At 42.4% G+C, this 24,824-nt stretch overlaps 1 long non-coding RNA gene across 1 annotated transcript in view; it reads right to left on the bottom strand.

Moving 5' to 3' along the window:
• Positions 1-1,500: 1,500 nt before the first annotated feature.
• LOC109309418 overlaps positions 1,501-24,824 on the bottom strand; it is a 29,396-nt gene continuing 6,072 nt past the window's right edge. The window contains exons 2-3 of the long non-coding RNA XR_002100903.1: positions 16,831-16,834; positions 1,501-2,117 (exon numbers count right to left, since the gene is read on the bottom strand). This is a non-coding gene — a long non-coding RNA (uncharacterized LOC109309418). The remainder of the gene's footprint in view (positions 2,118-16,830; positions 16,835-24,824) is intronic.

Genomic DNA, 24,824 nt, shown 5'->3' with positions numbered 1-24,824 from the left:
AGAGGGTACAGATGACAAACGACAGAACAGATTTCCATGGCACCTCTGTTTGTGGAACCCAGCTGTCCTTTCAGGAAAGATAAGCCAGCCCCACCACACCCATCACACTCAAGACAATGCTGTGGACATGGCCAGCTCTGTTTCTGTGCAGGTGTGGTTAAGGCAGACCACAGATACTGTTCTTGCCAGTGCCCTGGTCAGGAGTCAGGCATGAATGACACGTGCCCCTGGTGGCTGGGGGGGCATGGCAGTGGGAGCTCCTGCAAATGCCACCAGCACTGTTGGTAGCAGGGGCGGGGTGGCGCACGCCAAACAGGGGGCAGTGACCACCCACTGACTGCCTGCAGATGCCGCCAGCAGTGTTGGCAGCGAGGGGGGAGTGGCAAGCGGCTAAATCCTTACACTGGAGAAAAATTTTGACTGATCTAGAATTACCCATGAAATAGTAAGGTGTAGAACTACAGTGGCCTATAGTGGACAACAGGCACCAGGGTATAGATATGTAGCTGTTACTGTTCCCTTGACAGGTAGTGACAAGCTCTTGTGATACACCTACTGCAGCATCCTAGGAAAGCTGCTTCTTGCCTGCCCCCTATTGATCCTGCTGTAATTTAGACTGGTGTACAAAAAACAAAACAAGTAACACCAGGATAAATATGTGTGAACTTCCCAAAATCACTTAAGCTAAGTACAGACAGTCAAAAAGCCCAAGGCTGAATCAGTTCAATCTTCACAGATTAGTCTAATCTGCGTAGATAGAACCAATAAGTAAGTGAACAGACATTCACTTTTGATTCCAGAAATGCAGCCACATGCTTGCACTGGCCCAGACCAGAAGCTGGGGATCACTAGAGCCTCCCTGTTCAGCTGGAGTAGACAGCTTGGGCCAAAGCTAGGCCAACCACCCTAGCTGTGATGGGGGGTGTGCTGGATGGTTCAAAGCATCCTGGTATGCTGGGGGATTGTGAATTAACTTGGATCTGTAGGGGATCTGAGACAGAAGTTCAATAAACCAATTTACTCTAAATCAGTTAAGTCAGATGCTATATTCATCCAGGCTTATCTTAAACCAGTTTTGGCCATTTTGAAAGCAGTTTATATGCACTGAACTTCTGTTGTGTTAGCGATTTGATTCAGTTTCTGATCACTTATACTGGTTTATGTATAATTTCTGCCCCTAGCCTTAATGCAATTGAAATTAAAACCTGGCCCAGTAATTTTAAATAGTGATTGGCAGACTTGGGGAAAGCACATGAGATCTATAACCTTTTATTTCTAGCTTATCATTTTAAAAATCAGCTTTATGTTGGCAAAGACCCAAAGGATGACATTTTAGCTCCATTGAAGTCCATGGTTATTTTATCATGACTTTAGTGGGGGCCAGGAATTCATCCAAGCTCTTTAATATCTGATGATAATTCATGGGCTATCCCATGTTACAGTTGGCTCTAACTGGCAGTCTTACTGACAGATTTGTCAAAAATTAACTAACTAGGCCTGGAGAAGGAACTCTATCCTGCTGCTCCAGTCTCTCCAAACAAGGACAAAGGCAAGTTGACAGAAATGCCATGGTAATATTTATACTGCTGTTATGCCTGTTCCTTAGTTGATGGCGGATTTCAGTCACCAAGGGATAATGTTTCCCAAAATTAAGGATATTTCGTTTAACAGAGTTTCTTTTTTCTTTTTCTTTTCTTTTGTTTTAATGTTGGTTTAAAGTATTCTAAGTCAAGACATTTCCAGAACAGAATCCCATTCAAATTTCTCAATAAAATACATTTCAAAAAGTATAATTACAAAACCTTTGTCTCTTCAAGGCTGTTCTGGAAGTGCATGCAGTAGGTTAATGCTCTCCAGATGTACAAATTAACAGCCTTTTATTTATAACATACAACCGCTGTCTTTGTACGCTTAGGCAGACATGCTTCCTTGTGAATTAACAGCAGGACTGTCATGTATCACTGAATTTCATTGTGTTTCTTCACAGGGTTAAGATTCTTAGGCTTTTTTTTCTTCTAATTTTTTTTCAGGTCAAACGTATTTCACCGGAAAGGTCAGAGTGTGGCAGTGCAGCTGCAGTCTGGGCCTTCCCGACGGGAGGAAGGTAACACACAGTGCTTTTGAAGTGATGATAAGAAGAGAAAACTACAATTAGGTTTTGAAGCTTTTCTGGTAAATTTGCATTTTAAATTACTTTTCAGTATAATTATGTTTCATCTTTTTTTCCCCCCACTTTGACTTCTGTAACTCCATTTCTAAAGCTTGTTATAAAAACCATACAGGACTACATTTTTAAAAATGATAGCAATATGATTTTTGTTCAAAAATATTCCTTTGAGGTTAAGCATTAAAAACAATGGCTGAAGAAGGACCAAAATGGGAGATTGTTTTACTGAATCTTTAGTTTTTAGGGTGGCAATGGGCATTTTCCAAACCCTTCATCTTGTGTAAGAAATGAAAGAGTTCTATCACCTCACTAGCTTTACAAACAAATCCTACCCTAAACTTGGCTGTAGTTTTAGGACTTAATTCCATTCACAATGGGAGTGTTGCCAACGACTTTAATAACAGGCCAAAGGATCATGCCTTCGCTGCATTTACTGATTCCTTCAAATAAAGCCCTATCCCCTCTCCACATGGAGAACTCTCTAATATCTTCCTTTGCCATAGTATGGAGGAGCATGATAATAGTTAAGAGACACACCTCTGCACAGACTACCCCCTAACACAGATCCACTTCTTTTCTGGATTTCTATATGGAGAACTGTGCAGCAATTCAGGGGCTGTAGTTTGAGGAGCTATCAAGTGCAGGCAGTTTTATTTTGTTATCCTCCATATTTATCAAGGCTCCCTGCATATGGCCCATTTACAGCTGGCTTTGCATTGTGCTCCACAGTGTGACCACAAATGTGAAACCCAATTTTTTTTCTTGCCTCCCTTAATTTATGCTGCTTTCCTGGATAAATTAACCCAATGTCAGACTGATTTAATAACCATTTCCTCTTACTCTATGCATTAAAGTTCATGTGAATCGAATGACAGAATTATCAAAAATGTGATGTAATGTTGTGTTTCATTTCTTTGAAATAGCCATTGTCCACTCAGTCAACAGACATGACTGCATTATAAACCAGAACAGGCTGTTCAGGCAGCAAGTAGTTTAGGACCTGATTCTCAAGAGGCACAAAGCACCCCCAGCACCTGCTGTGGTAAATAGAGACTGCTGGTACTCTGAAAATCAGTTCTTAAGTGCTTCAATAAACTGAAAAGCACAACTTGAGCTCTCTAGTTTGTTATGAATGCAAGAGAAATACTAACCAAAAGGAAAAAATACATACACCAATTTATCATAAATGAATATAGCTACAGTTATCAAGCACCTGAATGGAGACCTGAAGGCTAGATGCATATGTATTACATTTAATTTTGTCAAACAGTATTTGAATACAAAGTACTGCATTCATTATTGCTTTGCTTTCTTGTCACCTCCCCTGAGCAGTGTCCTCTAGTCAATAAGAACCGTAAGCACGTAATAGGCTAATTTTTTGTAATTGCAGAATTTGAGTCAAAAAAATGATGGGGACTTTTTATTTGAATGTCGCCTCTGAAATGTCGTGTTAATTTTCTCTTTTAATACCCTCATCTGGATGCTAATGCCAACTGATTATTCTGGCGTATAAAGTAAATGTGAGCAGGTCTAAGTAAGGGGCATCCATTTATATTGCATCAAGATGTTGGTCTGTAGATTTATTGACAGCCTGGACTGATTGTGATCTGACTGATGCTGCTGTAAATTAAAAGCAACTCCACTAACGTCAATGGTCAAGTCGTCAGCTGGTGTAAATGGGCACAATGCCACCAAACTCAGTGTCACTGCAAAGATTTACACGAAATAAAAATCTAACCCCAAGAAGTTAAAGCAATGTAGAATCAGAACGTGTAAGAATCAGGCCCACAGCGTCCGTATCAGAAGTGTCAGTGGCTTAGTGTCCTGGTCTTTTAATGAATATGTTCTGCTCTTTTAAGTGTAGCTTCAAACACTGCTCAACAGGACAGTTGCTCCTTTGCTTATTTTAGGTGAGATTTTGTTCCTAATTCAAGGGTAAGTGAGGTGCCTTCTTCTTTTGTGCCCTGATGACCCTCAGCAGTTTGTTGATCGAAATTTTGCCATGGTAACAGAATATTTGAGCAAACAATTAAAAAGACAGTAAGAAAAAGAAACAATACAATAAATTATCATGTTTTTAAACTAGATTAGTAGTATAAAAGACTTAGCGTCATTTTGTTTTTGTTGATTAGTGATCCAACTCCAACAGTTCCTTCGTTGGAAAAAGAGTAAAAGTTGATCATCTGGAGCTATGCCGATCTGAGAAGATCTTCCCTCATGTGGAATATTCTGAGTGAAATTCACTCCCCGCATATAAATAGTATGTTATAACAGACATAATCACTAAATATATTCTAAATCCAAATGTTTTCCTTGTTTTATCAACATTGATAGGTAGAGTCCATGTAGTGAAAAGACATCCTTTTGTAAGAATCACCAAAGAAAAATAAGAGAGATTGCAGACAGAACCATATTTCCAAGGTATCTGTGTAAAGAAACAAAGCAAAAGCTGCACAGAAAATTCAAAGGGCATAAAAACTGGCCCTGTGTGAAATTTAGCATACTTCTACAGAAATGAAATTCTGAGTCTCCTACCAAGATTCCTGATGAATGTGTTAGACTGTATATTGTAAAACTGAAAAGTAGAAATATTGAAGCAAATAGCTGAAGATCATATAAAGGTCATTCAAATATTTTGGTTAAAATAAAATAGATACTGGGAATGCTGCGGCTCCCTGCTCAGCCATCACCTCTAAAGCTGCTATGCTCTTGGCTCCATAGCAAAATGCCCTGGCTTAGGATGGATTCTAACAGCAATGAGGCTCCGTGCTGCAGAGGTGGGAGTGGACCATGAGCAAGACCTAGGACTTCCAGGCTTCTGGCTGTGCTGGAGAAAACTTAGAAGATATGAGACCCTCTGTGGTTTTTAGGCTTCCTACTGAAGAGATAAGAACTAAGCCCCAGAAGAGCTGTATTTCTGAGGCTTTCCAACGCTTCCAGCTTCCTGGCTCTGCAGCAAAGTACATAGGAACCCTGAAAGGCCTCTGAGCTTCCAGGTTTCATGCTGTGGACCTCTGTCCCTAGAGGTTATTCACCAACTGAACTGGTCTCCCTCTGATCCTGGAGCAGTCTATAGGGCAGGGCTGCCCCAAAGTGGTAAACCCTGGAAGGCCCTGTAGTCCCTAACACAGGGAAGTCTGCCTTGAAATTCGGGAAGCCCTGGGGTTCCCAGTACCCTATGACATAAGTAGAGTTCACGTAGCATTGCAGTGGAAGTTCATCAAAACCAACACCATATCATAAGAATGTAAGAAGTGCCATACAGGGTCAGACCAAGGGTCCATCTAGCCCAGTATCCATCCTATCCCTGACAGTGGCAAGGGCAGATGCTTTAGTAGGAGAGCATTGAACTAAATACATCTAGAGTGGTTTATCCCCGATTCAGTACCCTCCTTGACATCCACCATTATGGGTTTAGAGATGTCAGAGAAACACAGTGTTCAAGATGTGGGCACACTACGTATTTGTATGGAGGCATGCTGATGTTCTCCATTCTTAACGATGCCCAACATTTTATTGGCTTTTTTTGGTCACCACAGCACATTGGGCTGATGCTTTAGAGATCTACAGTGACTCCAAGGTCTCTTTCCTGCATCATAACAGCTAGTTCAGATCCAGCTTTGTGTGTGTATATTGCATTACTTTGCACTTGTTGAAATTGGAGTTGATCTGCCACTTTGTGCCCACTACCTTAGCTTGATAGGACGTTTCTGCAGCTTGTTTCTGTCAGCTTGGGATTTGACTACCTGGACTACCTGCACCTCCATTTCCAGATTATTGATGAAAATGTTGAATAGATTTGGGCCCAGCACAGATCCATGTGGGATGCTACTTTTGACCTCCTTCCATCTTGAAAAGTGACCCTTTAGCCCTACCCTTTGCTTCCTACCTTTTACCCAGCACTTAGTCCACAAAAGAACCTTCCCTCTAATCCTATGGCAATGCAGTTTTTTTAAAAAGCCTCTGGTGATGGACTCTGGTTGAAAGCTTTTTGGAAGTCCAAATATGTGTCAACTGGATCCCCCATGCCCACATGCTTCTTAACACCCTGAAAGAACTCCAGCAAACTGGTGAGGCAGGATTTCCCTTTACAAAAAACTGTACTGAGTCTTCACCAGCAAATAATATTCATCCATGCAACTGCTGATTTTATTCAGCAGTTTTATTTATTCATAAAACAGTTTGGTTTGGATGAGTCAGCTTTTTATTTTTGCTGAAAGGATGTGTAATTCAGAAAAACTGGGACTAGCTTTCTGTCCTGAACACTAAGTAAACGGAAGACTTTGTTAGGTAGCCAAAAATAAAATGGTCCAAACATGCCAGGTCCAATTACTTTAAAACAGCTACAAAAAATTGTCAAAACAGCAGTTTCTAAGTCAGGGATATAGACAGTCCAGTACAGATGGCATAACAATCCTGTTAGGACTCCTTTTCCTGAAGGCAGGCTGCTGGCTTGTGTCTTCCTGCCACAACTACTGCTGGCCTGGCTCTCTAGTAGTGGTTACAGCGGGGACCATCATCCATTTTTTGGTTCGGGATCTGAAACTGGAGGGGGCAGGTACACACACAAGTGTGCACGCACACCCTGTGTCGGGGTCTGAGGGCAGAAAGCGTACTGCCTAACCCAAACCAAAATGTAACCTTTTAATGTTTTTTTTTTAATTTAGGTCAGTTACATGAAAAGTGATATTTTAAAACTGATCATCACGGAGTTTTATTTAGAGAACAAAGAAAACATTCAATACATGCAAAATAAAACATTGTTTTAAAAAAATTGTCACTAAATGCTTTGATATTTTTAGAAATCCCACTCCCTTCCCTACCCCTCTCCCCATTTTGCTTTTTTGTTTTGTTTTGTTTTAGGCCAAATCTATTGACAAAATTCAGTTTATTTCCTGAATGGCTTTGTTTTTTTCAAAACCCCATTTTTGGGCAAACTGCCCTACTAGCAACATAGTGTATTTTTTCCCAACTGTGTTTCTTTCATTCCCTGCTGCTAAGCTACCTGCTCCTGCCTGATCTTTCCACCATAGCATGTAACTAGGCTGCTATCTTCACTCCTGCTCCCAGCCAGCATTTGATTCTCAGGAGAGCCTGGTGCCCTCTACCATCAGCTATATTTCTTTTTCTGGTACAAAGGTATTCATGGAGGCCTCCACTGGCTGAATGATACCCATGTAACACATTAATGAACTAGTTACTGGTAGATTCATTATACTATTCACCTTTTGTAAACTTGGTCCATTTTGATGGTTAGAACCAGGAAATAAAGATCAGGCTCTAGTCAAGAAATAGATACTAGTGTCTTACTACTGTTCATCTAGGATGGAATCACCTGGGACTAGGAAACATTTCCAGCTTAAACAGTTTTCCATCTTATAAGGCAGGGGTTCTCAACCCCTGGCCCATGGGCCACATCAACTCCCTGGCACCTTGCCATCTGGTCCACTGGGCTTCCTATGAGTCAAAGGGGAACCCCACAGGCCAGGGCCCTAAGTGCTAGATCCAGAATACAGGGCAGCACAGGGCCCAATCCCCGCACGCTGGACCACCCAGAGGAAGTGCAGGGCCCTGATCTCTGTATGTGGGGCCGAGTGAAGACAGCGCAGGGCCCTGGGGCCCCAACCCTAGCATGTAAGGCTAGGAAGAGAGGTGAAATCTGGATCCAGGCATGGAGGCCTGATCCTGGGGCACAGGGTCTGATCTGAGCCATGGCCCAGCCCTGTGCCACTCATTTGGCCTGTGAGACCAAAAGGTTGAATGCCACTGTTGGAAGGGGAACTTCCTAGTCCCTCTGCTCTATGCTCACTCTTTCTGCTCTGCCACTTCCCAGCCTCTCTGCTGCATGATTCCTTTCTCTGTGTCACAGCCTCCCAACCCCGCCTCTCTGCTTCTTGCTCATACTCTGGACACACACAATAGATAATTACCTCCTGTGGGGTAATTTGTAGGGTGACTCTACAAATAGGCCCAAATTTTCTTTCTAGTTCTGCATTAGTTTGTCTTATACAGATTAAATATATATAATTTCCCGTAAGGCATGCTGGGACCATAGAAATTTTCCAGCTTGAGCAGGTTCCTGGCTTTTATAGGTTCTGTCTTAGACAGGTTTCACTGTATATTTTGTGTGTGTGTATTTATAATATATTGCATCACAAGTTTATCTTATGTGGTATTATAACTTTTATGAAAACTAGCAAAGGCTACATCCGCCAAAGGACCTATTTGTCTAAGTCCCACCTAACTGCTCTTGAAAACATCTAACATATAATTTATATCTTCAAAACTCCCCCATAACCCAGGAAACAATCTCATGTATGTAAGCTACTAAAGTTTTCTTTGGTAAACTCCCCAGGCTCCTAAAGGTTTGCTTCCACAGATGTCCAGAGCTGACAGTGCTGACCAGCTAGATGATTCATGGTCCACAAATAGGCAAGCTACTGCTGATCTCACTTTCTGGGCCCAGTGCAGAAGGCACTCTCAGGGCTCAGGCTCTGTACAAAACAAAGTTGAAAGAGGAGGTGGTGTTTTTATCCAGAAGTCCTCACACAGAATGTGGGTTCAGTTCCACCCCTTGCTCTTAGGGCAGATATGTCAAACTCACCTTGTGCCCCAGGCTGGATCTGAACCACAGGGTTCCTTCACGGCCTCAGACTGGCCCAGGGCACAAGGGGGTGGTGATAGTGCTGGCAGCAGCTGCTGATAAGATAAGCAGCAGCAGGGCAAGAAAGGGCCCTGCTGCCAATGGCCATTTTCATCCATTCCAAAATTTTATAGCAGACCCTGCCTCTCTGTGCTTACACCATGCAACTTCCAGTAGCCCACCAGGCTGAATAAAACATCTTCATGGGCTAGATCCCTGCCTTAAAACATGGAACAAGCACTGCCTACCTCCCAGTTGCCTGCTCCAAGCATTAGGCTGTAGGGTACTCCAGGTTTCAGTGCTCTTCCAGTCCCTCTAGTTGAAGCTGCTTTATTTTCAACTGATTAATTAAATATTCATTTATTTAGCTCCATCCTGGGCAAGAGCTCTCACGATGAAGCCATTTTATGCAATAGAGACAATAGCACCATCTTCCCCTCCTCCAACTGTTTTCACTGAGTTGTGAATTCTCAGAGGCCATGCATTCCCGCAGCGGAGAATACGTTGCTTTCATCCTGGATTTAAGATATACGCACATCTTCAGCAATTCTTATTGGCTAGCTTAGGCTGCTGTCTGTTCAGGGTGTGAATCTTTGCAGATTCCACTCTCAAGTGCCCAGATATCCTCAAGTATTATACAGGGAGCCTTGAAATCTTACTCGGGGCTGTGGCTTTCACTGAGCACGTACTCTCCTAAAGGTTAGATGCTGGAAAGCTAAGTCTTTCCACAGATCTAGCCCTAAACCTCACAAACTGAAACACCACTACTTGCCTTCTTTTAAGAGTAATTTTGATTTTCAGCAGGTTGCTCTCATTTATGTCAGCCTCTCTAAGAGAAAGTAGGATTTATCTCAGTATTGAACCACTATGATATATTCCCAAATAATAAGAGAATCATATATTACCATGGTATGAGTTTTAATGTTTTTCTGAACATTTTACAACCTAATTGGTCATTAAAGCCCAATAAAACCTAGACTCCTTATTCAGGTTTGCCCTTTGGAGTTCTCCCCGTGGGCCCTCAGCATGTCTGTCTCTACTGTTTTTGATAATGGTTCATACGGCTTCCTTATCATTAGTTATGTAAAACTTTCTTAGGCTACTTGAATGGTCTTTTAAAACTAGTCTTGTTGCATTTAATTTTACCTTTTAAAATTGGCATTTTCTATCCTATCACCAGCTAGCACAGGGGTGTCAAACATAGAGTCTGTAGGCTGAAACTGACCTGCAAAGCGATATCATCCAGCCCCTGGTGCCTCCCATGGGTCTTAAAGTGACCCACAGACAGCATGTGGGAGCACCAGATGGCCCCCCACACTACCTAGGGGAAACAGTCCAGCTTGTGTCCAGAGCAGCACAGCAGTTGCTGTGAGCAACACAAACTTGGAATGAAAGCATGATGCTCTAGGGCTGTGTTACATGCAGTGGCCACTCTGGGACTCTGGGGCTGTGCTGCACCGCCTTCTGGTAGCAGTGACAGCAGCTACAGGGTCACAGTACACAGCCCTGCAGTAGCAGTGACAGGACCACGTGACATAGCACCAATTCCAAAACTGTGGGGCTGATCTGTGGATCCAGTCAAGCCCATGGACTGTCCACATGCTACTTATATGGCCAGTGGATGAGTTTGATACCCCTGATCTGCAGTGCCTGGTAGGATTAGATAGACTCTCCTAGATTGAATACATTTTTGCAAGCAGAACCTATATTTTTATTGAAGATGGGATGGATTAAATTGAAAGTTTTGTACTAACTGCATTGGAATTATTATAGTTATTAAGAACAACCACTTAGGTTTATAGAGCATCTCTCATCCTGTAAGATCCAAAACTGTTTAGATGACTAGAGGCCAAAATGTGTTCTCAGTTATGTGTACACAACTGTTGTGATGCCTGCCTTCTGCAGGATATAGGTCAGGTCAAAATTCGGGCCAGTGATTGGGCACACTGTATGGATGCATCTACATGTGAAATTAAGGTGACTCAATCTCCGCAGCTATTTGAGCCAGAGTGTGTTGCTCCTAGGTGCAGCATCTACAAGTGCACCTGGAAGAGCAGCAATTTGAGCCGGGGTGGAACAGCCCCAGGCTGGAAGGGAGCATGGAGGGTGGGGGTCATCCCTGGGCTCTAGAGGGCTGCATTGGCAGCTGACTGTGGCATGAGGGTGCCAACAGGGCAGAGCTGTGTGGCTAGGCAGCAGGCAGCCCCTACACTTTAGCACCCTTATGCCCCAGCCAGTCCCTCTCACAGTCTACACATGCATTTCAGCACAATTACTGACATTGCCATAAGATAGTACCATCCCCAACAGTACTATTTTCCAGCAGAATTAATTAGTTTACTGTGCCGTAATACCAGTGCACATGTAGATGGCGACGCTTTACTGTGGAGCTAATTAGTTTACTACACAGTAAAGCATGTGTGTAGATGCATCCTATATGTAGTATATAAGCCTATATACAGAGTGGTCCCAATTCAGCAATGTAATTAGATATGTGCATGGGCATAGTGATGTCAGTAGAGACATTTCCATTAACATCATTGAGATTGTTCTCACTTACACATAAAAGATTGGGCTCTTCACAAAACAGTTATAGCCATGGCTTTCTTTTAAATTTGGTCAAAAGAGAAGCTGCTGTTGTTGTATAAAGTAGGGAGGTGGGAGAACAGTATGCTAATCATTAGAGTGCTCTCCCAGGGTAAAAACACACCATTTCATGTTTCTCTCCCTGAATATATTCAAACTCTCACAACCCAACTCCCAGGAGATGGGACAAGGCCATTCCCTTCTACTTGTATGAAGCTGTTCCACTTCACAGAAAAGAATGGACAAATCACTGGGCAAGAAAGAGGTAGCAAGAGCAAGTAGGACTCTACCCTACTAGTTTGGATTCTGATCTGGAAAAAGGTAATTTAGCCCAAGTCCTCCTCCAAAAGCTACTGAAAGCAATGGGAGTCTTTCCATTGATTACCATGGGCTTTGGATGAAACCTGTAGTATAAGACATTCAAAAGTGACTACTGATTTTTTATCTTTTTGTTGTTCTAATTTGAGACATTGTAAAGGGCCTGTAGGGCCTGCAAACTGGATGACAACAAAAGTGTCTCTGAGTGGCCACCCAAAAAGATGGCATGCAGAAGTCACTAGACATGTACAAAAATTTGGTGGTAGGGTGTGGTATGTTTTTCAATGCATATTTGCAGAAAGGGGAAATGTCACTTAATTTAGATCACTTCAGAAAATAAAAACTCCATTATATCAGGGCACATATATTACAGTACTTTGCAATCTTTGCTAGTCTTTGTTTACAGAATGACTATATTTGTTAAGATCATAAGATCTTTGTGAACAGAGACAAATTTTCAACCAGTAGAGATCAGCACTGCTACATTAGAGCACATTAACCATTATGATGGCTGAGAATCTTCCTTGACTATATTTATGACATGTATAAAGTACCAAATGCAGGTGTCCAAGTCCATGATTGGAAGCTCTAGACCCTGCTAAAATGATGGCAATAAAGGAAATAAACATATGTATCCTCTGTGTGTATGTCCAATGTATAACCACATTTGTCTTAATTGCACAAGGAAGTGAATGAAGCATGAAACTATTGATTGAAGTAATTTTTTTCAAGAACCTTTCCAAGATGAGCTTTGTCTAATTATAGCACTGTGAGAAACCTGAATATTATACCTATGGATTGGTGCACAAATTGCCAAGGTTTGTTGTTTTTTTTAATTTTTAAAAAGCAACACCATAAAAAGGGTGTGTTGGGGGTTAAATCTCTCTGGATTATTCAATGCTAAAACTTACCCACATAAGCACTTGAAAAGTTGGCTTGCTTCCTAGAAATATGACCTGTCAGTTGTATTCAACTTGATAAGGTGTTTTAAAGCTAAAAGTAGTTCAGTGGCTGGGGTTGGAAGCAGCTTGTATCTTCTGTCTTGTTTTAAAAAAAAAAGGACTCAATCCTACTAACTTCCTCTTACTAAATTCTTCTACCAATAATGTCAACATATTCATTATAGTTTTTTTTTTTAATATTCTGCTTGCAAAGTAAGTATTCAGCTAATCAAACTGTAGTAGTATACTAGATAAGACTGCAGAAAAATGTATCCAAGGGAATTCTAAAATAAGTCTTTGGATGCTTTATCCACAGTTCCCCCTGCACAACTACATTTAATATAATTGGAAGTTGTTTGTTCAAGATGTTGGCAGACTGTGGTAACTAGGGTGAAAAATCACCCCTTTCAGAAAATGCACACAGGATTTTCCTTATCACTGATGCCCACAGCAACAATGCAGATGGGAAGAATAGGTAGTGACCAGACAGGTGGCTGCAGTAACCCTCACTGCTTGGGAGTTTGGTGCCAGATAAGTGCTCCAAGACAGTCTGGAGGATTACACTGGACAACACCACTAATAGAGACACATTTATATGGATCCACTAAGAACCTCAGTCTATGGAGCTTGCAACTGAGGATGCAATTTCAGTCCATGAGCGGAGGCGGTGCCATGGGTTGACTCGGGGTTTGCTTGATGGACTTCATTCTCCGACTTCCCATAAAGACATCTGTATTCAAGCAATTTATCTTAGGCTTTAAAGAGGTGTCTAGAACTACACATGTAGGCTGCAGTTGTCTGCACAGGGAAGCAAGTAGAGACAAATCCCTTAGTCTTTTTGGTAAAGTTGTTTTGAGATACACAGACAGTTGATAGAAGAAGTCCACAGATTAAGTTCTGTGCCCCTTAATGTATCACTAAGAACAAAAGAAGGGTTGGTGAATCCTCTGCTTAATAAAAATATGCCCAAGAACCATGATATAAGTAAGCAGAGCAGAACTCCATGCTATACAGTTGACATGCCCCTCCAATACTGTTTGCATCCCTTGCAAAATGGAAGTGCATAAAATTCAGCTTCCTTAGAACACTCCAGGACCACAGAGGTAAAGCCTGGATTTTGGCTTTAGTGAATAAATGGTAATGCTATAAGGATACAGTATAATGGCTATATTTAGTGATGTGCCTATAAATAGCCAAGGGTACAGTGTCATTTATAGCACACATTTCTGTCTTGCTGCAAAGCATGTTTAGCTGTAGTTTTCTTTGTCCTCATTTATTCAATTTTGTTTATAGGAACACTGTTCTTGAACAAGCCAGGACAGCAGAAGGTATAAACTGATTAACCACAATTTGCTTACCTAAGCAATTCATATCCCTCAAACAATATATAATTATACTTCCCATATTTAGCTTCACCTTTCTTCAAACAATAGAGCAAAAGGGAGTGGGGAACACATAAAATATAATATTACACTGCATGATTAATAGCATTAAGGGCTGAGTCAGTCGTGCTTTATTCATCAGATGGAAACAAGATGCAGTAGTCAAGATCAAGGCAACTAAGAAACCGTATCTTCTTCTCTGGCAGGAAAATCAATGCAGGGCTGTTGCACAAGCAAGCAGGATTGGCAGACTGGTAAGAGAGCCTGCACAGCCTGCATGGTACACTACACTCCCAAAACAGTATGCTGGGGAAGGGCAGGCAGAGGTGGGAAGGGACAGAGGATCAATCACTTCCATGCTCTTTCCTAGAGAGCACTGTTACAGCAATTGGCTGAAGCAGCTTCAGCAGACTGACCTCACAACTACCCTGGATCTGGAAGAATTTCTTTCTCTCTATCCTTCTGCTCAGCAGCCAAAGCAGATACTTTGGCTGAGTGCTTGGCTGAAGATTTGGCTGGATTTGATTGATCGTGTGCTGATGGAAATGTTGCTGTGGGCTTCACTGGGAGTAGGGGTCAGGACTAACTGACTAGCCAGTCCTTATCTGACCAACAAATGACTGCTATCAAAACCATGTCATCAGTGCTACTTCTTAAAGGCATCACAGAATATCACCAGAGACCATTTTGATACTATTTCCATCACAGCAAAATTAGGAAGTACTGAAGGTTGTGCAAAATCTCTTTGCTTGACATCACTTTTTCCCTCACTCCAACACAAGCATATTTCCTTACAATGGGTTTGAAATACTCTAGTTCACTAGAACCAAAAAGCTTTCCAGGACAGCCATAGCCCTTTGCCTTGAACAAAGTTAAAATAGGGAAGACATGGCAGCAAGGACCCTAAAAAAATAAATAAATAAAAAGAAATAAAGCCTAGTTGCTCTGCACAGATTTTAAAGAATATGGAAGTTTTACTAACAGAAGAAAGAAGCTTTAATACAGGTGCTAGTTTTTTTCTGGCATTCTTGGTAAATTATTTCTTTCCCCAACAATTTTTTTCTCATGGTTATAACCATCCCATTCTAGAGGTGGCAGCATTGTAGTGGTGTTAACATACACATGCACATACACACACACATATTTCTGCATTGTTGTGTGCAACATTGAGTGTGTTGCATGAGACCTCTCTGTTTTACTTTTCTAAGCTTCATAGTTAAGATGACGGATAACACATTTTCTATTAGGTTATGCAAAGAACAGACACAAGGAACAGTGCTGTAGTCCCATTGCACCACAGATGGCTGTATGATTTTAAACAAGTCATTTAGCATCTTTATGCCTCCAGTTCCCTGCTCGTGAAATAGGCCTAATATACCTGTTTCCAAAGGATACTACCAGTCTCAATTCTTACATTTTTAAGTGCTTCTTTCTCAGAAAAAAGGTATTTCGAGACCAAGAGTAAAACATTTAGTCTCCCTGTGCTCCAGTTCAGTACTTTCCTACGTCGCAGAGGTGTTGAGAGGATAGATACAATCAAGACTGAAAAATGCTCATATACTATGTTCACTACTCAGATCAAGTGCCATAGATAGTTGCTAGTGAGCAGATGAGAAAATAATGGGCTATAAATACACTGCCTTGTGATTTTATCCTCTTTTTCTGCTTGTGGAGTTCTCATTTTATTGAATACATTTGTTATTTATTGAGTTGCTTAGTTGGGATTGATCCTACAGGTCTCTGGGTATTGCTTTCATTCCCTGATTGGCTGATCTAATTTTCAAAGGCTTGATTTAATGAAGGTACTTAACCACGTGAATAGATTTCAGGATGTGAGCAGGACCATTACAATCAATTGGGCCACACACTGGCTTAAGAAGTTGCACATGCATATTACTGAAGCACAATCATGAGAAAAGTATGAAGAACCTCCTAGAGCATTACCATCTGTACCTGAAACCATCAAATAAGTAGGACTGGGACATTTGTAAAGTCTGAATATTTCCTTTCTGACCACACCAGTCTTTTCTGAGGTACCATCCCTAGAAAATCAGCTGTGGCTGAGAATGGAGTATAAGCTACTTTGCCTTTTTATCATACTCACAAAAAAGTAACTGAAACTATGAAATCATCATCATGACCTTTTCCAGTTCAACTGACTGTCTGTATGCCAAGCTACTGCAAGGGGATTTGTACCTACTATCCCCTTGTAGCACCAAGCAGCGTTCCCATCCCATAAGAGTAGATGCTTATTCTGCTGATAACACCTACAGCTACAAGCATAAAGTCTGTTATTTTTCATGTGCTTAGGAATAAGATGCACTAAGAGTGAAATCCACCAGTGTGCAAAGGATAACCACAAGGCCTGTGTATTGCTTAAGTCATGCAAACAGTTCCAGCTATATCTCTCCAGAGATACAGATAGCAAAAGATTGACAAAGTAAATTCATTAGAACTAAATTGTGAAAAGCCCTTGCTTTGATTTCCAATCTGGTTTGCCTCACCATAACGTTATCTCACATTGCAGGGGCTGGCAACCTTTTACAAGCTGTGTACCAGAACACCCCAACTCCTGTTCAACACAGGCTGGGTAGTTTCAATGGTACTTCAACAGCAGGGGGCTTTCCCTGCACCCATGCTGGGGCCAGGCAGCTGGAAGCTGTGTCCGCACTGCCGTTGTTTCTCCCAGCCCCCTCCTCCCTAGCTGTGGTGCACACAGGCTCCAGCCAGTGGGGAGCTGAGCCAGAACCAAGTATCTACAAACTGCATTATCCTCCCCACCACCACCCCCACTTGCCTTGCCCTGCCCTGCCCTGCCCTGCCCTGCCCTGGAGCTGGGCATCTTGCAAGAAGATGCACTAACTTTTCTCTGGCCCATAAGTATAGTAAAATAAGAACACACTTAGGTACCTAACAGGTTGAATAAGTTATGGCTTTAGCAGCATTATGGGGTATATCCCCTGAATTTACTAGAGCCCTGTGAATGTAAAACTGGTGTGAGATCAGAACAACTCTCTTGAAGTTCTGCTCCCTGGATATTTTAGGAATCATAATAGCACTTTATCAAAATGATATTCAAGATGTGTATGCTTCTTTTATTAAATCTTATACAGGCTTTTATCATCTGTCAGAAATCGTCTGTCTAAAGCTTACTGTTATGAATCTTTATATTTCATTTTGCTGACAAGGGCATGCAGTTCATTCTTTTTTTAACTGCAATTCCACAAACTGAGACGCTTGTGATCCAGACTGTCAGCCCAGATCCCAATGAACGGAGCTGTACCAATAAAAACACCAGCTGATATCTGACTGAGTGAAACTTGACATGCTTAGTAAGATTGATTAGCAGTGCACAAGTGATAGTACACTTTTCCTTTAGAACTGTACATTGCTGCAGAACACATTCCAGTTCAGAAAAGCTGCAGATTCACCAGGTTTGTACATGTTTAATACTTAATAATCATGTACAGTATGTATGTTTTCAGACTAATTCACTAAAGAGGTTTACAGGACTTTCTCTCTGGTTGTTAAAAGTAAAGTACAACATGACTCCCCCTGGAAGCACATGACTTCACTTTTGACCTGTTTTATCAGGCTTACAGGATAAATAGTTCCTTACTAAAATTCTAAGAGGTAACCTAAAGGTAGTTATAAAACTACTCAAGTCTTTGATCATGCCTATTGTTTTAAAAAGTTTTGTAGATGACAAAAGATCTGTAAGTCTTACCTCCCTCCACTGGCACGTACTTCACTATGTTACAAAGAAATATAAATGAAATAAAATAAAAAGCTTGCAGACACTAATAGATACACCCACGGAAGAAGTCTTTACTAATGATGTTGTAACAGCATATTCAATTATATCATTATCAGTTATGTAACATTTTGTAACCTTCTATGACTAACACGATTGACGTTCTAAGCCTTTTATTGACAATAGGAGAGACTACATCCCTGAAGTAGTTAGGGAAATAATCAAGATAAAGTTTGTTGCCTCAACCCAACTCAAAATATCCTTAGTCCTCGACTCTTCCCAAGAGTCTGTGCAGAGATGGCCTTAGGGGTGGGCGAAGTGGGTCACTGCCTAAGGCACCATGGTCAGGGGAGTGCCAGGGGGGCACCACACACATGTATGCACACACACACGCAGCTTTATACCCCCACTCTACCCCAGCTGTTACCCAACCCCCATCCCTACCCTGCCCCGGCCTGCAGCCACTGCACAGGAGCAGCTGGGCCAGGCAGTGAAGGTGGCTGTGGGAACATATTCCCTGCCCCATGTGATGGGGCCTGGGAGACACCCACAGCACTGGAGGCTGAGCTGGGGATGGGGCCATCTGCCTGGGTAGCCACACTCCCCCCATCCCTACCCTTTACCCCTGGCCAGAGGGGCCAGAGCTGGCTGTGCAGCTGTCCCAAAGGTGTTGTGAATCCCCTACAATCAATATCCCAGACTATCTTCGTATGCTAAATGCCTTCCCAAATAGGAAGTTCTTACAGCACTTCTGAAATATGTCCAGGCTCAGGTTCTGGTGGACCTCAAGAGAGAAGCAATTCTAGAGGAGAGAAGCAACTACTGAGAATGACCTCCCAAGTGCTTTCACCAAGCAGACTTGGTGCACTGATGGTACTTACCAGGAGGTTGCTCCCAGCTGATCTTAGGACTAGTGATGGGGTGTAAAGGAGAAGGCAATCCATTGGAGATGTAGAACCCATTTGGGCCTTACGTCAAAACCAGCACATTGAATTGTACCTGGAAAACTATTTGAAACCACTGAAGGCTGTGGAGTATTTGAGTTATGTACTCTTGCTGACTCACCCTCATCATAAAATGGGCTGCTGCGTTTTGCACCAGCTGCAGTTTCTGGACAGCTCTGAAGGGCTACCCCACATAGAGAGCATTACAGTAGTCTAGCCATGAGATTACAAAGGCATGGATGATGGTGGCCAGATCTGAATCTGAAATCTTAGCCTTCTCACTAGCTGGAGTTGGTGAAAGGTACTCCTAGCCAGCACTGCCATCTGAACATCTGGATACAGCGGAGGATCAAGGAACACCCCGACACTGCAAATCTGAGTGACAAGGGAAGACTGAACCCCATAAGTGATAGGTGTCTCAACCTCCCCCACCCCCATACACACACATCCAACTCACAAAGTCTGCCTACCACCATCACCTCTGTCTTGTCTAGATTCAGTTTCAGTTGGTTGACAAACTGTAGCCAGGCAGAAGGAAAGGACCTACTGAACCTACCATACCACACTGAACCTACTGAGCCTGGGTCAGATAAGAAAGAGATGTAGACCTGGGTGTCATCAGCACTCTGATGGCTCTTCACTCTAAATCTCTACAAAGTCTTGCCCAACAGCCTCTTATACACCAAACAGGAGAGGCAACAGGATGGAGGCCTGGGGAATCCCACAGGAAATGTCCCAAGGAGATGAAGAGCACTCACCCAGTCACCCCTGACAGGTTCTGCTCTTTCCTAGCAGGGAGGTCCCAATTTAGAGCAATCCCACCAGGTCATATAAATACTTTACCAGCATCTCATGGTCAACTGTATCAAAGGCTGATAAAAAAAAAAATCTAGTAAGAACAGCAGGGCACAATTTCCCCTATCTCCAAGCGAAGAGTGCTGACCAAGGCTGTGAGCAGAGACTCTGGGCTATGTCCAGAGCAAACGCGACACTGACAAAGTTCCAGGAAGCTATTGGCCTCCAGAGGCACCTGAAGCTGACAGTGGACCACCTTTCCAATGATCTTTCCCAGAAAGAGGTTGGAGACAGGGCAAAAAGTGGTCAGGAAGTCTGCATCGAAAAAGGTATCGTGAATAGAGGCTGGACTACAGCAGGCTTAATAATGCCTACCACCCTGCCCTTTTACAAGCCAGGGTGGGCAAGGGTCCAGTTCATAGCCGGTCACCCTTGCCCCCTCAAGGACATCATGTGCATCAGTGAGCGACCACAATTTAAAACAATCCATGTAAATGGGACAAGGCCAAGTTTCCTCAACCCAAATCCTGACTGCAACAAAAGTGGTGGTCCCCATTCTGTAACAGATTAAGGCGGGGGGGTGGGTTCTGTGAAGTAAGTTACAAACTCAATAACAGCAAACTGAAGAAAACTTAGTTTCTGGACAGAAACAACTGGATTAACCAGGCCCTTCACCACCTGGAACAGTTCCACTGGGCAACACTTTACAAATGCAATAGTAGCAGAGAAGAAAAGCTTCTTTACTGCCACCATTGCCACAACATAGTCCTTTAAGAAAGATCTATGCCTCAGTTGGTCAGCTTTGGCATAGGTCAAGAGGCCCTTGTTTTCCAACTGCCTAACCTCCTGCTGAAGATGCCTCAGTTCCCCCATATATCAGCAGGATCTGTGGTGCTACAGTGATAGGTGTAGATGCCTGGGAGTCACTGGGCATATCAACACAAGCATTTGGCCTATGCTATGTTGGGAAGGAGCTGAGAAAAAAACACTACTAAGGCATATAATACAAAACCTCCAGAGTGAAGGATTTGTACTACAGTACAGGCTAGATGAATATGGTTTTGTAGTGAATCTTTTTATCTGTTGTAGGTAGAAGGAAATGCAGTCAGTCCACTGTTAATGTGATCTTTGGATGTTAAAGTATGGCAAATGGTTTCTCTTAACTTGTCATTTCCTTGATTTTATGGGTTTGTGTGGGTGGCTTTTGATGCTGTATGGAAGCTTTGTTTGTAGGATTATATCTGGATATCACACACTGCTACATACGCAGTTGTTTTCATTTCAGCAATTATATATTCAAATAAAAACAGAAGGGCACTAAGCTTTCCCCCCTTCCACCAATGCATAAATGTTCCTTTCATATTTATCTTTAACAATTATTTTTTATTAAAAAAAGTCTACCACACATTAATGGACCATATTAATAATTCAACACAGCTAATATCAGGAAAAAAATCAATTCTACAGGTACATCTACATTTCTCTTCAAGAAGACTGTTGCCAAGAAACTTTTATGTAACCTGAATTCCTCATCTTGTTTAAGTGACACAGTCTTGTTTAAACTGATATATTGAATACTTTTGAGCAATGAGGCCATTTTATAGCATTTGAAGAGGCCTCTAATTTTGAAGTACTGAACACACGGCAACACTCAGTGGAATGTAATGTTTAGCACCTTTGAAAATAAAATCCATCATGTCTGAATTTGACCACCCAACATAAAAGCCTTGAAAATCAGAGGCTGCTTTAAGAACTAATGGATTAAGAATAAGGAGTCAAATTAAAACAATACACACACCCCATAGATTAAGATAGATATGTGTACCATGACATACAAGACAGTGCTTAAGGCCTTATTCAAAATTCCATTAAAATCAGAAAATCTACATTGAGTTCAGTGACCTTTGTATCAGGTCTCTATTATACGGAATGTGCCTTAAAACTGCCATTTCCTCTGAACCACACTGGCAATTCAAAAGCCTAGGCTTCCTGGAAAGAGGTAACTTAAAGAAGACTTGTATTTCGATATGTACCATTTGCATGGATTTACAGAATATTGTAAAAATGCACAGATTCCCCAAAGTTGGGTGCAATAGAAATACCTAGACATATTAGTTCAGGCTGACAGAACATTTAGACAATAGCAACCAGGTTATTATAGAACAATTAAAAATTAATTGACTGTTGCACCCTCGTTAGTGGAGACCTTTATAATATCTTTTTGTAACTAAGACATGTATTGGTAATAATTAGTAATTAGTAATTAGCCGGCCATGCCTCCCTTCCATGAAAAAGTTCTCTAGTGGGCAACAGATTTTATCCCTTACATCAAATCCCATCAAATGACCATCTTAAAAAGAACCACGATCCTTTTTATTTGGCAGTTGCGTGTTAACATTAATGAGGGTGAGGTTCTTCACACAGAGACCATTAAATGAGCCAATATGCTATTAAACTTAACTATTGACAATGGCAACATAAGTCACCACAAGTTACAAATGATAAAAATCACAATTATACAGCAATTACAATTACAGCTATAAAAATCCTTTCAGCCATTAAAGACATTAGTGCTTCCTCTCTTCTTTCTATAGAGTTTGGCATCTAACCTCCCTCTCCAAAAATTAAGAATCCCATGCTCCCAGGTGAAAGGAAATCACATCAACTGAGGCAGAAAGAAAAGCAATAACCTCTGACATGATGGCTTATGCATAAGTTTCCATATATAACCAAATACATTATGAATGGCAAGCCCACCTGGATTAAGGAAGCAGAACCAGCTTACACATGTCAAACATCAACAGTCCTTTAAACAAATACAAACTTAACCTGGCTGGATAGTCAAAAGACTCACTAGTCTTCTAAAAAAGAAAATACCCCTGACTTTTTCTCATATATAAATATTTCTTACACTGACTGACCATATGACAATGAAATCCTTGCAGTATCTCTTAACTGGCTGGCACCAGAACAAACCTGCTGTTGTCATCACAATTTTGTCCAGCTTCACATCCATGCCTACCCCTTACAAAGTTATTCTTTACAACTACATCCCATTCACCTAAAGGCTCACTTTTCTACCTTAAAATGCATTTTAAATCAGAGATTATTCAAAGAGATTTTTTGAAGCCATGCTTATCCCTGCACGAGGGGGGAGCCCCTCAGAAGGTGTCATGTGGCAAAGTTAGGGCAGAAGGTAGAGCAGAGTGGCACCTTAAAGACTAAGTGGTTCTGAGAAGCATAAGCTTTCATAGACAACAACTTGCTTTGTCAGATGTCAACATCTAAGAGCTTTGTTATACATTGCACTTTGAGCTGCTCAGATGTTGATCAGTGTTACTGGTAGCTCAAATTTGGAGCAGTTATACATTAAAGCTAAAAACTTTCTCTAAGTGCCCCCTACCACTAGAGGGCTGCCAAGCAGGGGCCTGACCAGGAGCTACAACTTTGAGTTGCCACAACTGGGCTGGTGAGTCAGAACAGGCTTCACAGATTTCATAGACATTTGGGCTGGAAGGGACCCCGGAGGATCATCGAGTCCAGCCTCCTGCCCCAGGGGCAGGAAGTCAGCAGGGATCATAGGATCCCAGCAAGATAAGCATCCAAATGTGTCTTGAAGGCATTCAAAGTGGGTGTTTAAACTGCCTCCAGCAGCAGTCTATTCCAAAACATGGGGGCTCAGACAGTAAAGAAGTTGTTTCTTATGTCAACCCTGAATTGGTCATGGTGGAGTTTGTGACCATTCAATCTTGTCATCCCTTGGGACACTCTGGTGAACAGACGTTCCCCCAGATCCTGATGATCACCCCTGATAAATTTATAGGTGGCCACCAGATCACCCCTGAGCCTGTGCTTTTCCAGGCTGAATCGCCCCATGGCTCTCAGCCTCTCATCATAAGGTCTGTTTTCCTGACCTCTGATCATGTGCGTGGCTCTCCTCTGCACCCTCTCAAGCTTCTCCACATCCTTTTTGAATTGCGGAGCCCAAAACTGGACACAGTACTCCAGCTGCGGCCTCACCAAGGCCGAGTACAGCAGGAGAATGATATCCCGGGATTAACTTGAGAAGCATCTATGGATGCAAGCCAGCATTTTGCTTGCTTTAATAGCCACAGCATCACATTGAAGGCTCGTGTTCATTTTGTGGTCGATCATGACCCTCAAGTCCCTTTCATCGGTAGTGCTAACCAGCGTAGCACAGCCGAGACTGTAAGCATGCTGCAGGTTTTTCCTCCCAAGTTGGAGAACCTTCCATGTTTCAGTGTTAAACACCATCAGGTTCTTGTCCACCCATTTCCTGAGCCTGTCAAGACCCACCTGGATCACCCTCCTGTCCTCAGGTGTGGATGCTTTACCCCAGAGTTTGGTGTCATCGGCAAACTTGGCCAGTCCGCTTCTGACACCAATGTCCACATCATTGATGAAGATGTTAAATATTATAGGCCCTAGGACAGAGCCTTGAGGGACCCCACTGGTCACAGCGCACCAAGACAATTGGATCCCATTGACCACCACCCTCTGGGTCCTACCGCAGAGCCAATTCCCCAGCCAATGGATCATGGTGAGGTCAAGGCCGCAGTTAGCCAGTTTAGCCAAGAGGTGATCGTGGGATACCAAATTGAAGGCTTTTTAAAGTCAAGATAAACAATGTCAATCTCTTCCCCCTTGTCCAGGTGATAAGTCACCTGGTCATAAAAGGAAATAAGATTGGTCAAGCAAGACCTACCTGCAACAAACCCATGCTGGGTATCCCTCAGGATATTGCCTTCAGCTAATCTGTTAAGGATGGCCTCTTTGATAACATTTTTCAGGACCTTCCCTAGGTTAGAGGTCAGGCTGATGGGCCTGTAGTTAGCCAGATCTGCTTGCCTCCCTTTCTTGAACATAGGCACAACATTGGTCCTCTTCCAATCATTCGGCACTTCACCAGAGCACCAAGAGCTCTCGAAGATCCGTGCCAAGGGCTAAGCTATGATGCTCACCAGCGACCTGAGTACCCTTGGATGTAACCCATCAAAGCCAGCTGACTTGAAGGTATCCAGCCTGTCAAGATGTTTCTTCACAAGGTCAGCTTTGATGGAGGGCAAGGAATCTCCCTCACCTGGGCCTCCCTGACCCATAGTGGGCAGGGCCGTCCCATGGGACTAGTGAAAAACTGACGCAAAGTACCCATTTAGCAAGTTCGCTTTTTCCGGGGCATCAGTTGTCAGTTGCCCCATCTGGTTTAGCAGGGGTCCAATGTTGCCCTTGCTTTTACTCCAGCTCCCCACATATCTAAAAAAGGACTTTTTATT

Source organism: Crocodylus porosus, unplaced genomic scaffold, assembly GCF_001723895.1.
Source record: "Crocodylus porosus isolate Cpor-Errol unplaced genomic scaffold, CroPor_comp1, whole genome shotgun sequence".
Lineage (NCBI taxonomy): Eukaryota > Metazoa > Chordata > Crocodylia > Crocodylidae > Crocodylus > Crocodylus porosus.
The sequence above is the reverse complement of the archived record's forward strand: the minus strand, read 5'-3'. Positions and strand labels throughout refer to the sequence as shown.